The sequence below is a fragment of the Astatotilapia calliptera genome, chromosome 6 (genome assembly GCF_900246225.1).
Source record: "Astatotilapia calliptera chromosome 6, fAstCal1.2, whole genome shotgun sequence".
NCBI classification, from domain to species: domain Eukaryota; kingdom Metazoa; phylum Chordata; class Actinopteri; order Cichliformes; family Cichlidae; genus Astatotilapia; species Astatotilapia calliptera.
The window spans coordinates 25,225,335-25,238,580 of record NC_039307.1 but is presented as its reverse complement, the minus strand read 5'-3'; the positions used below and the strand labels follow the sequence as shown (position 1 = coordinate 25,238,580).

The 13,246-nt window shown below is 45.1% G+C and overlaps 1 protein-coding gene across 2 annotated transcripts in view; it reads left to right on the top strand.

The window, feature by feature from the left end:
- The window catches only part of inpp4b (inositol polyphosphate-4-phosphatase type II B), a 191,560-nt gene that overhangs the window by 15,955 nt on the left and 162,359 nt on the right, over positions 1–13,246 (top strand). The gene's annotated exons all lie outside the window — the stretch shown is intronic.

The window sequence follows — 13,246 nt, the reverse complement described above, 5'->3', positions numbered from 1 at the left end:
AGAAAGGACAACAGAAGCACAGCAGAGAGAAAGCATTGAATGGTGAACTTTCACCATTCAATCTGGGGAAATGGTGGCTTCTGTGGCTCAGAATTATCTGAGCCACAGATAATTCATTGTGGCTCAAATCATGTTTCCTAAACTGGTAATAACATTTTTTGACATTCAGGATTGATTATATCTGACAAGCATCTTGACTTTGTTGTTTCTATCCTTTGATCAAAGCCACGCTACAGATGAGATGATGGATGATATATATGATCCAGGGATGTGAAGTTTCTGTTACAGGGGTCACAATAGTAAAAGTTAACATTTTAACACACATACACTCTCAAGTGTTACTTGATACCTTCTACTGTGTTTTAACAGCAAATACACATTGATGCATCATAATTTTTTTGTTGCTGGCAGTCCGATTGTCATCAGGTAATGTGTAAAAATATGTAAAGATGTAGAGACACAAAACTGGGCGCACATACAATTCAAACCACATAAAGCAAACAAAGTCAAACAAAACATTTGTACTGCTTGCTTTGATGTCTAAATGTCCATTTGATACTCGAACATTATGTTGGGGCCTTGCGCTGTGAAAGAAAAACAATTTAAATGTAAATTGTCTGCCGTGGTGGAAAATTAGAAAATACAGCTGACAGCTGACACAGTACCATGTCCATTTTTAAATGGCCTGATTGTGCGCCCCATGTACAGTACACCTATCTAATCTGTACCTGTCAAACCCATAATGGCAGTATTTAATGACATATTACATGACGTGTTTTATTTCCAATATTTGTTTCAACAAATTATTTTTAAGCTCTCGAAAGAAGTGACAGGTTGTAATAGTTTTGTTTAAAATGCTTATTGAATTTCAGGAAAACATATTTTTAACCACACTGAGGATAGTAAACAAGCAGTCGTCCGGCCTTTAAGTTTAAGGCCTTTGGGACCCCTTCTGTTTAACATCTACATGCTCCCACTGGCACAGATTATAAACAACAACAAAATAAACTATCACAGCTATGCAGATGACACACAAATATATATCACAATGTCACCAGGAGACCGAGGCCCTGTACAGGCTCTTGGTAAATGCATTGAGGAAATCAATGACTGGTTGTGCCATAATTTTCTCCAGCTAAACAAAAACAAAACTGAGGTAATAGTCTTTGGCGCCAAAGAAAAACGATTACAGGTCACCAGAGAACTTCAATCTATACATCTAAAAACCACAAACCAGGCGAGAAATTTGGGTGTAGTGATGGATGCAGACCTAAACTTAGAAAAACACATTAAGACAATAACAAAGTCACCTCAAGAATATATCAAGGATAAAAGATCTGATGTCTCAACAGGACCTGGAAAAACTAGTCCATGCATTCATCTTTAGTAGGCTTGATTACTGTAACAGCATCTTTACAGGTCTACCTAAAAAATCAGTCAGACAACTACAGCTCATTCAGAACTCTGCTGCTCGAGTCCTCACTAAGACCAAAAAAGTGGACCACATCAGTCCAGCTCTGAGGCCTTTACACTGGCTGCCTGTCCGTCAGAGGATAGACTTTAAAGTTCTGATGCTGGTCTATAAAGCTCTTAATGGTTTAGGACCAAAATACATCAATGACCTCCTGACCCAGTATGAACCATCCAGATCCCTCAGGTCATCTGGATCCGGTCTTTTATCAGTTCCCAGAGTCAGAACCAGACACGGAGAAGCTGCATTCAGCTTTTATGCTCCTTATATCTGGAACAAACTCCCAGAAAGCCTCAGATCAGCTGAAACACTCAGTTTATTTAAATCCAGGTTGAAGACTCACCTGTTCTCAGCTGCATTTGAATAAAGCACCAAATCCACACTTTAAGCTTAAATTTCAAAACTTACATTTAACTACTGATTTTATCTACTGTTCTGATTTTATCTGTTTTGATTTTATATACTGTTGTTTGTTTGTTTTTAATTAGTTAGTTAGTTTATTTGCTTGTTTTATTCAATTTTAAATCATGCTTTTTATTTGTTCTTGTTTCTAATGTCTCTGTAAAGCACTTTGAATCACCTTGTTGTTGAATTGTGCTATACAAATAAACTTGCCTTGCCTTGCCTTGCCTTGCCTTGCCTTGCCTTGCCTTGCCTAAGTTGTTTGATGAGGACCCGTTGATTTCACAACTTGTGCAGGATAGTACAAGATATCTCTCAGTCTGCTCTACTAGTAAAGTGTCTGTTGTGCGAGAAATTTCTTTTGAAATATTTCGCTAACATTGTGAGAACAAAAGTTTGGGGTTTTTTTGTAACCCTAATCACAGCTTCACGGTCTACGACATTCAGTTTCTAGTAAATTCCAACGCTTCAGTATTGCTTGGTCTGTGATTTTAGTCTGTTGTTATGCAGTTACTAGGCATAGTGATGATGTAATAATATAACATGCATAATAACAGTTTTGTGTTGAACTCATTGCTGTGAAATTGAAAGCTATTGTAAGGGCATAAAGGCTACAACCAGATCTATTTAGCCATTTGGTAGGTTTTTGTCAGGCAACATGATGACATCACAATAACAACCTTCAGGTTTGATAGGCTCAACTCAAGAAATAGCACTAATACACAAGAGGAGTCATCTCAAGACACAAGAAGAGAATCCAGAACAATCTGGCAATGTCCTATGAGGAAGCACTTGGTGAGAGTGGGAAGGAAGAACTGAAGAGAAAAAGGAGCATAGGGAGACATGGACACACCATGTAGTTACGTTGCTAAAACCTACCAGGTTGCCAGTTCTGTGCCCTGAGTGTTGAACAATGCACAGAGCAGTTGATGGTCTGGGACAGATGTCTTCTTATTCCTGAATCAGTTAGTTTTAGGTTTAGATGTAGGAGGCAGGACTCATGGCACAAGCTTACTGTAAATTCTCTGTGCTATTCACTCATGGGCTTCAAGACCTAAAGCAGGGTAAAAAGAGAGTTTTATGTCTGATCTAAATGATTTAGACATTTGTGTTCTCACATACTGCTCTTTCTGGCAATGTTAAAAAAAAAAAAAAAGCTCAGGGCTGCAGTGTGTTTGTAAAAATACCATTTGTTTCTGTTTTTACCCCCAGAGGCTTTGCACATTCGAACAGTACATCTAACACGCCAGAAAGGGAATGTGGGCCCTAGCTAACCGTGCAGCATATTTTAAATACAGTGGACCTGGTTGTGCAAAATATTTATGACACAGAAACAAAGAAGTATTCAAAAACAGCTTCATCAAAACAGCTGACAAGGACTCAGAATCTGACAGTGAACTAATCAACGGCTAAGATCCTAAAATATTTACCGAAAAGCAAAAGAAATGAAAGGTAAATGAAAACACATCAAAGGAAGACAGAGCACATTTCGAGTTCCAGGGAAGGCTGTTTCTGTAACCACGAGTACAAAATAAAAGGTAAATTCTTCAGATTTTAAATGATCAGTGCAGACCAACACTAGATCACTCAAGTGTTTTGATTGATCATAGCTTTCAGGCTTGTTGGGAACACTTTGTGAAGCAAGAAAACTTCAATGCAGTGATATGAGAGTGGATCATCCCTTTTAAACTGGGACTAAATTCTGTAAATGAACCATATATTTAGTAGAATAATTTATAAATGGATCTGTGAGCAGCACTAAATTGTCCCAGTTACTTAGTGTGGTGTTAATATGAATAAGGTCATAGTAATGATTAAATGGTCATTTCCGGTTTAAAAACTGCGTAAATAAATATTTATATTTGTGATATTTTATCTACTTGGGCTTGGGACTTGAGTGAAGACCTAAGTATCTCTGTTTTGTTAGCCCCTGTTAAAACTACAACACTAAAACACATTTTTCTCCCAGTTTTCCTTCCTTAAGAATGGCTTCAGTTGGTACCCTTCACCTGAGCTCATTTCTGGTGAGGCTTTGGTAAGCAGTGGATGGATGGGCTGACAGGCCAGATGCATCTCTCAGCTCTTCTGTGGAGCCTTTGCTTTGTCCTCTTTCTTAAGAACAGGAAAAAAATATGCGCTTTTGTGACAATAACAAAGAATGTAACGATACAAAATTGGTTCTTTGTTAAACTGTCCTTATGTGTGGCCAACCACACTGATTCATACCTTGAGTTAGGAGCCTTTTTATGCTTGAGTGATTCATAGGTCAGGGTTAAGTGGCTTAATGAATCCATAAAAAAGCATTCTTATAAAAATGGTCAGGCACACGAACAAAGGTTGAAGAAGCAGCCAGTGTCTGAAGAAAACCTTTGACTTTCAGAAAGCCTGGGAACAATTACTCATAAACTCTTCAAAAATGACAGTAAAGTCTTGCTCCTTGTGGGAAAAAGCAACGTACTTTTCCACAGTGGTGTATGTCAAGATTTTACCATCTCAGCTTTGAGCAGATTTTTCCAACCTAATATAGGAAGGACATTCATTGGTGTTTGCCTTGGTTTTGACATCATGCCGTAACATCCAGCGTGAAGAATCCTTTCTACTGTAAACAAACAAGCTCGCAGAAAAAATTGTAAGGTGTGCCTATTTCTGTCTCTAGAAGTGCAAGCAAATTTAAAACTCTGACTTCTGTGGTTTAGTACAAAGAGAGTGAACCACATTTTTATTCCATTTATTTCTGTTTTATGAATGGTTAATTATTTAGCTTGTTGTGAAGCCAGAACCTCCGCTCCACCTCAGAAACCTAGATTGCTAGCAGGGGAACAGAGGTCTCTTTTTAGGAACGTTAGTCCCTCATTTGTACACTGACTGCACTTACATTTTAAATTAGAGGCAGCAGCTCTTTGATACTCTCTACATGAGAGATCGCTGTGTTATGATTTCAAACATGCTGTCTGCTCTGTGTCCAAGTAGGCAGTTTGTTGCCCCTAAGATTCATGTGAATTCTTCTCTTATTTTGCAAGTAATGCAATTTTTCTTCTTAAATTGAATTTGTGATCCTCTTAACAGTGTTTGATCTGAAACATTTACCAGACAGAGTGCCTAAAATACATCTGCATCATTATTCAAACTAGACGTTTTGCATGCAAATAGCATTTTACATAAATATCCACAAGCAGCAGGTACCTATTTCTTGTGAATGGCACCTTGACAAATGCACTTTGAATTATACATAATTGAATTAAAACTGAAGGGTTTATTCCCATTTCAAATTTCAAATTAGAGGCATAATACTCAAGTCTGATTTAATATCGTGTGCTTATCGCGGTTCTATAGATTCACACGAGCGATAAGCATCCCTACGCAGCAGGTTAAGGACTTTTATCACAACTCGACGGCCTTTATCTTCCCTTCATTTCTCCTAGATCGAGTCGCAAACAGGTGTGCGAAGCCGTGGCACGTGCAAATAACGTTGTCAAATTAATTGAAGCGTTGAAATAATTATCACGATGAGTAAGAGTCTTCTGAAGATGAGCATATATTTGTCTCATGCGGCAACTCCCAGGGCTCCCCTCTCGATTAAATGGAATTTAGATTCGTTGTGGGGTCACAGAGGCTTGCTGCATTAAAACTCATTTCCAGCAAATTCATCTTGAAAGAGCTCAGCATATTCCAATCACACAAAATAAATACAGCATAGTAATTGAAGCCTCCGAGGATGGGCAAACATTATTACTCCAATTGCTCAATTGTTATGGTGATTTAAGAATCAGTCCCAGTATACTTTGGCAGTTGAGTTGCTTGACTAAAATTGTTGAATTAATTTTCACCTAAGCTAAGGCAGGCAATTCACTAATAAATGACCACAAAAAAAAAGTCTTTGAATGTGATGTGCTGGAAAGCACTCACTCTTTTTCCCCCCTCTGCTTTGCAATTCATTATTTGAACCACTTTAATAGACCATACTCCTCTTTCCTCCATCCATGTCCTTCATTATCTCCCCTCTCACTCAGGCTTCCTTCCTCAAACTCTAAATGTGTCTCTGAGGGAATCTCTTGTCCTTTCCCTCTGCCATTCGCTCTATTTCCCTTTCCTGCCCCTGCCCAGCATCATAATGGCGCTGACCTTAGAGGGTCACTTGAAGTGTCATATCCCTGTAAGAGAGCCAGCCTGGTGATGCATGGTTGGGCACCTATTCCCATTTCAATCACCAAACTGGCTGGGGTTAACTGTGCGGCGGGGTAGGGAAGATATGTCTGGCCAGTCAAATATATGTCTCCTGAGATGACTGATAGGGACAGTCAGCAACTTATCTGCAGTGTCCCTTCACAGGGCTCGTGCGTACAATCGCTTTAGAAGGGAGCTTTCCTTCTTTTATCGTGTTTCAAAGTAAAAAAAAACCCCAAACATCTCTTTAGACACAACAGAGCCCAAATCAAGGAACACAGAAGCCACTTTGCATGAGTACCCATGTATATGTATATATAAACTAATTTCCTACATGGCACACAAACTCCTCAGCTTGAGCTTTCTTCCTGCTAAAGCAGATGCAAGACCCTCTTTAATGTGAGTCCAAAAGCCCTGGAACCGAAATCTCGAAGAGTAAAGGGAAATGTGAAATTAAAATAACCCCTAGGAGATAACGCATACACATGCTCTGCTGCTAAAAGATATCCTACCACCTTCTCGCAGCCCTTTCTAAAATACTACCACTAAAGAAATCAGAGGGTATAAATGTTGCTGAATGTTATTATCTAAAGTACTCTTTGGAGTCACAACTCCTTCATTATCTGCTCAACATGACACTCTTTGCACGATCAATGTCTGGCATGTTTCAAATTTTACATTTTTTCTTCAATCTGATATTTATTTGTCAAAACATCACAAATGCTTTTTTATGGTTTTATCTTTGAATGCTAGTTTATCTCTGTCAATTTTCAATTCAGTTTCAATTCAGTTATTTTTATATAGCAACAAATCACCCCTATAAGCAACCACTTGGCAACAGTGGGAAGTAAAAACTCCCTTTTAACAGGAAGAAACCTGGAGGTGAGGAAGATAGGACAAAAGATACGCTGTGAAGGAGAGCCAGAGATTAATAATAACTAATGATTGAATGCAAGAGTGCTGTATAAACAAATAGTGATTGAAAAGAGGTGAGTGAAGGGGAAGCAGTGCATCATGGGAAGCCCCCAGCAGCCTAGGCCTATGGCAGCATGAATTCAACTTCGAATTTAACAGGGTGCCGATGAAGAGAAGCCAATTTGGGATAAATATGTTCTACTTTTATTATTAATAGTAGAAGTAGTAGTAACATTATGTCACGGCCTGGGGGATCGGCGAGACGCTGATCGGCCTTTTTCTTTCTTTTCTCTCTCTCGCGCTCTCTCTCTCCTCCTCTCTGTCGCCGGGGCGGAACTCATTGTGGGTTCACGCCCTCGGCCCACACCCACGGAAAAGAACACACCTGATGCCCATCAAGGTGAACGGCATTTAAGCCAGGAGGTGACTGCTGGTCTTCGCTGGATCGTTGTCTACCACGCGTCAGTGAGAGTCAAGCTACAGCTCAAGATAAGTCAAGTGTCTTTTGTGAATAACGCACTCATTCCTGGTTCCTCATCTACAGACCCCCTGGATAACCTTTCCCGTGTGAATCTGTGTGTCAAACGTGAAGAAAGGAACTGCAGTCGTGTATGTGGAGAGTTGGAGAGCGAGTGATTCCCCCCTTGGATTTCCCTGGAGCCCCGTCCCTCACATTGTTGTATATAGCACTACCCAGCACTCTCTGTATATACACCTGGGGAACTCTGTAAATAAATCCTTGTGTTCAGCAGATTCAGGACTCCCGTGTTTGAGTCCCCTGCATTGAACCTTAACATAACGATCCAGCCAGAATATGGACTCAGCGGACTCTGCCGCCCAGCAACGCGTCCTCACGGCCGAGGAGGTTTTGGAACGTTGACCCAAATAACAATTTAGTTTAGACAGTTGCGGAGGACATATGAAACTGACGAGGCTAAGATTGCCTTTTTTGTCCAGTTCTTACGCGGACCAGCTTTAAACTGGGCTCAAGCTGTTTTGAGAACTGACGCCAGCATCTCGTACCAGGTGTTTGAGAGAGGTACTGGCGCCGATGCAGCTGCTCACTGTTTACTAAATCTTAAGCATGGAAGACGAAGTATGGCGGAATACTCCATTGAGTTCTGAACGTTGGCCGAAGAGACCGGGTGGGGGCAGCCAGCATTGATAAGTACTTTGTTGAATGTGTGTGATGAGTTAACGGGCGCACTAGGCGCGGCGAAGCATCATCGGGTGGAAACGCCACGAGTGGCGGAAGAGATTCGGAGTCGCACAACATGGAGAGTGAGCAACCTATGCAGCTGGGCCGTTCTCGCCTTTCACCCGAGGAACGGCACCATCGGTCGAGGGCCCGTGAGTGTTTTTATTGTTGCCAATGCTTGCCCGTCTCTGCCAAAAGGCCGTGCCCACCAGTAGAGAGGAGAATACGGGTGGGCAAGGTCTCTAGTTCACAGTCTCCTCCACGGCTCATGCTAGCAGCTAAATTAACGGTGCAGCTTCAGGTCCACCCTCTTAAGGCTCTAATCGATTCAGGGGCGGAACAAAACTTTATTGACGCTTCGCTGGCCCGATGATTAAATCTGAACTCCGAGCCACAGTCTCTCCAAGTCACCGCCCTCAGTGGCCAGCGGCTTCCTAACATCACTCATATCACTGAGCCCGTTTTACTGACTCTCTCTGACAATCATTCCGAGACTATACAGCTGTATGTGTTTCAAGCTCCTCTCACGCCGCTAGTTCTGGGTTACCCTTGGTTGCATCAACATAACCCTGTTATCGATTGGAAAAAGGAGAGCATTGTGGGGTGGGGGGAAGATTGTCACATGTCCTGTCTTAAAGCTGCCACCCCCTCTTCCGAACCGCTAACCTATTCTTCTCTCTCCGAGCCGCCGGACCTCTCCTCCGTGCCACCCGTTTACCATGATCTCAAACAAGTGTTTTTCAAGGATAGAGCACGCTCGCTTCCTCCGCATCGGCTGTATGACTGCGGCCTTGATCTTCTTTCAGGCGCACCTCTCCCTACCAGCCGCCTATACAGTCTGTCTCAGCCCGAACGTGAAAGTATGGAAAAATACATCAACGAATCACCCACCGCAGGTCTCATTCGCCCCTCATCATCTCCTGTGGCCGCTGGCTTCTTCTTCGTTGCCAAGAAAGACAAGAACTTATGACCTTGTATTGATTATCGGGGCCTTAACAACATCACAGTGAAGAATAAATATCCACTCCCTCTGTTAAATTCTGCCTTCGAGCTCCTTCAGGGGGCCACCATCTTCACTAAGCTGGACCTGCGCAACGCCTACCATCTGGTAAGAATAAGGGAGGGGGATGAATGGAAAACAGCCTTTAACACTCACCTTGGTCATTTTGACCTTGGTCATGCTGTTTGGTCTCACCAATGCCCCAGCTATTTTTCAGGCCCTGGTAAACGACATACTCCGGGACTTCATTAACCACTTCGTCTTCGTTTATCTAATTTTTATCGCCGTTTCATCTGCAACTATAGCCAGCTCGCTCTACCCCTGACTCATCTCACCTCACCCAAGGTTCCCTTCCGCTGTGATGAACCGGCTCACCAGGCTTTCTCTTGCCTGAAGGAGCACTTTGCCTCTGCACCCATTCTCATCCAACCCGATCTCAGTCAACCCTTCATCATAGAGGTGGACGCCTCGGACGCAGGAGTGGGGGCGGTGTTCTCCCAGCGACAAGGCGGTAAGCTTTATCCTTGTGCTTAATTCTCTCATCGTCTCTCTCCTGCAGAGAAAAATTATGATGTGGGGAACCAAGAGCGATTGGCCATCAAGCTGGCCCTAGAGGAGTGGCATCACTGGTTGGAGGGAACTGCCCAACCGTTCGTGGTTTGGACGAACCACAAAAACTTGGAATACATCCGGTCCGCGAAACGACTCAACGCCAGGCAAGCCAGGTGGGCTCTGTTTCTCACCAGATTCCAATTCACAATCACCTACAGACCCGGCTCTCGTAATGTCAAACCCGATGCCCTCTCACGTGAATTTGCCGCCTCCGAAGACGCTGCCCAGGACGCCCCCATTCTTCCTTCCAGGTGTGTTGCCGGGGCCCTAGCCTGGGAGATTGAGTCAGCTATTCGAGAGGCCAAACGAACGGAACTGGACCCTGGTACAGGTCCCCCGGGCCTACTCTTTGTTCCCTCTACTGTCAGATCACGAGTTTTGCATTGGACTCACACGGCCAAGTTCACCTGCCACCCTGGGGTCCACTGCACCATTGCCTTCCTCCAACGGTTCGCCTGGTGGCCGTCTTTAGCTAAGGACCACGTCAGTCAGCCAGCCTCCGGCCTACTCCAACCTCTACCAACCCCTGGCCGCCCATGGTCACACATTGCAATGGACTTCATCACAGGCCTCCCCTCCTTACTATCATTGATCGTTTTTTGAAAGCTGCTCACTTTGTCGCCCTTCCCAAGCTCCCCACTGCTTTAGAGACAGCTCGACTCCTGACTAACCATGTGTTTCGCCTTCATGGGATCCCCACGGACATTGTCTCTGACAGGGGGCCACAGTTCACTTCACGGGTCTGGAAAGAATTCTGCAATGCCCTCGGAGCGCAGGTCAGTCTCTCCTCTGGTTTCCACCCTCGGACTAACGGCCAGACAGAACGGGCCAATCAGGAACTCGAGGCGGCCCTCCGGTGCTTGGCATCCACCAATCAGACAACTTGGAGTGAGCAACTCCCGTGGGTTAAGTATGCCCACAACAGTCTTACCTCCTCAGCCACCGGGCCGCCCTTCTTTGCACAGCTGATCGCAATAAGCGCCTGGCGGACCGTCACCGGACCCCCGCACCTGCCTACACACCAGGACAAAAGGTTTGGCTATCTACCAGATTTGTTCCGCTCCGGGCTGAGTCAAAGAAACTGTCTCCCACCTTCATTGGTCCGTTTGTTATAGACTCTCTGGTTAACCCGGTTTCTGTCAGTCTCAGATTGCCCCGAAATATGCGGATCCATAGCGTGTTTCATGTGTCTCAAGTGAAACCCTGCCTGTCCAGTCCTTTGTGCCCTCCTTCCAGGCCCCCGCAACCCGCCTGGGTCATCGATGGCCACCCGGCTTTCACTGTCTCTCGGATCATGGACGTCAAGTGCCGGGCGTAGCCTGCAGTATTTGGTGGACTGGGAGGGCTACGGGATGGAGGAGCGGTCCTGGATCCCGCAGGCTGCCCTGCTGGAAAAGAGGTGAGTGAAGGGGAAGCAGTGCATCATGGGAAGCCCCCAGCAGCCTAGGCCTATGGCAGCATGAATTCAACTTCGAATTTAACAGGGTGCCGATGAAGAGAAGCCAATTTGGGATAAATATGCTCTACTTTTATTATTAATAGTAGAAGTAGTAGTAACATTATGTCACGGCCTGGGGGATCGGCGAGACGCTGATCGGCCTTTTTCTTTCTTTTCTCTCTCTCGCGCTCTCTCTCTCCTCCTCTCTGTCGCCGGGGCGGAACTCATTGTGGGTTCACGCCCTCGGCCCACACCCACGGAAAAGAACACACCTGATGCCCATCAAGGTGAACGGCATTTAAGCCAGGAGGTGACTGCTGGTCTTCGCTGGATCGTTGTCTACCACGCGTCAGTGAGAGTCAAGCTACAGCTCAAGATAAGTCAAGTGTCTTTTGTGAATAACGCACTCATTCCTGGTTCCTCATCTACAGACCCCCTGGATAACCTTTCCCGTGTGAATCTGTGTGTCAAACGTGAAGAAAGGAACTGCAGTCGTGTATGTGGAGAGTTGGAGAGCGAGTGATTCCCCCCTTGGATTTCCCTGGAGCCCCGTCCCTCACATTGTTGTATATAGCACTACCCAGCACTCTCTGTATATACACCTGGGGAACTCTGTAAATAAATCCTTGTGTTCAGCAGATTCAGGACTCCCGTGTTTGAGTCCCCTGCATTGAACCTTAACATAACGATCCAGCCAGAATATGGACTCAGCGGACTCTGCCGCCCAGCAACGCGTCCTCACGGCCGAGGAGGTTTTGGAACGTTGACCCAAATAACAATTTAGTTTAGACAGTTGCGGAGGACATATGAAACTGACGAGGCTAAGATTGCCTTTTTTGTCCAGTTCTTACGCGGACCAGCTTTAAACTGGGCTCAAGCTGTTTTGAGAACTGACGCCAGCATCTCGTACCAGGTGTTTGAGAGAGGTACTGGCGCCGATGCAGCTGCTCACTGTTTACTAAATCTTAAGCATGGAAGACGAAGTATGGCGGAATACTCCATTGAGTTCTGAACGTTGGCCGAAGAGACCGGGTGGGGGCAGCCAGCATTGATAAGTACTTTGTTGAATGTGTGTGATGAGTTAACGGGCGCACTAGGCGCGGCGAAGCATCATCGGGTGGAAACGCCACGAGTGGCGGAAGAGATTCGGAGTCGCACAACATGGAGAGTGAGCAACCTATGCAGCTGGGCCGTTCTCGCCTTTCACCCGAGGAACGGCACCATCGGTCGAGGGCCCGTGAGTGTTTTTATTGTTGCCAATGCTTGCCCGTCTCTGCCAAAAGGCCGTGCCCACCAGTAGAGAGGAGAATACGGGTGGGCAAGGTCTCTAGTTCACAGTCTCCTCCACGGCTCATGCTAGCAGCTAAATTAACGGTGCAGCTTCAGGTCCACCCTCTTAAGGCTCTAATCGATTCAGGGGCGGAACAAAACTTTATTGACGCTTCGCTGGCCCGATGATTAAATCTGAACTCCGAGCCACAGTCTCTCCAAGTCACCGCCCTCAGTGGCCAGCGGCTTCCTAACATCACTCATATCACTGAGCCCGTTTTACTGACTCTCTCTGACAATCATTCCGAGACTATACAGCTGTATGTGTTTCAAGCTCCTCTCACGCCGCTAGTTCTGGGTTACCCTTGGTTGCATCAACATAACCCTGTTATCGATTGGAAAAAGGAGAGCATTGTGGGGTGGGGGGAAGATTGTCACATGTCCTGTCTTAAAGCTGCCACCCCCTCTTCCGAACCGCTAACCTATTCTTCTCTCTCCGAGCCGCCGGACCTCTCCTCCGTGCCACCCGTTTACCATGATCTCAAACAAGTGTTTTTCAAGGATAGAGCACGCTCGCTTCCTCCGCATCGGCTGTATGACTGCGGCCTTGATCTTCTTTCAGGCGCACCTCTCCCTACCAGCCGCCTATACAGTCTGTCTCAGCCCGAACGTGAAAGTATGGAAAAATACATCAACGAATCACCCACCGCAGGTCTCATTCGCCCCTCATCATCTCCTGTGGCCGCTGGCTTCTTCTTCGTTGCCAAGAAAGACAAG